This window comes from Carassius auratus, chromosome 32, assembly GCF_003368295.1.
Source record: "Carassius auratus strain Wakin chromosome 32, ASM336829v1, whole genome shotgun sequence".
NCBI classification, from domain to species: Eukaryota; Metazoa; Chordata; class Actinopteri; order Cypriniformes; family Cyprinidae; genus Carassius; species Carassius auratus.
The window spans coordinates 35,535,715-35,536,509 of NC_039274.1; positions in this window are offsets into that span (position 1 = coordinate 35,535,715).

The window sequence follows — 795 nt, forward strand, 5'->3', positions numbered from 1 at the left end:
GACAGCCTGTTTTATGTTTCACAAAGCATCAGCAGTCTAAAAAGGTATTTTTGCAATGTTTTAGGTGCTTCACAAATGAGTAACTTTTATGAGACTCTGCTGAGAGGCCAGGATATGAATGTGTTGTGCACTCAGCACATTAGTTGAGATACAAAGTGAGTTTGATTAAGGGGGTGATTTTGTTGCTCCCTAATGAGAGGTAATAAAAATTACAAAAACCTTTCCAAACATTAGCTCAAAGGGCAATAAGCTCATTGGCACTCTAGCGCACACATCCGTCAAATTAATATTAAAAGGAGTCTTGCTTAAATGTAATTCTGTCTTTATAAATGCAGAAAGCAGGGACCTGAGCTAGGGGAAATATTCCCTTGGTTTGGTCACAGTGATAAAAAAGTTATATTCTACGCTAAAGTGGAATAAATATGCCTGCACTATTTTGAAGCAAATTCCTGGTTTATAACTCAAAATATGTTTAATACATTGCCCTAACTTAGCTTAGGCAATATATTGCTCCCAAAGGCAGTATGACAAAAGGGTTTTCAAATGTCATGAGCACTGTAATCTTGCTATCGGTCTATTGCTGAAGAAATAGTGTTGAATAACAGCTTGATATTTCTCCAAACTGAGCTAGAACACATATGTCTTCTGATCCCATGAGGTGTGTGAAACTGGAAGAGTTACAGTGATGTGGGAGAGATGGAGATCTGTCCCTCCAGACACAACCAACAGCCTAACATTCAGCTTTCTGAAGAAATAAATGGGGTAGCAGCTAACAAACAAAAAAAAAAAAAAGTA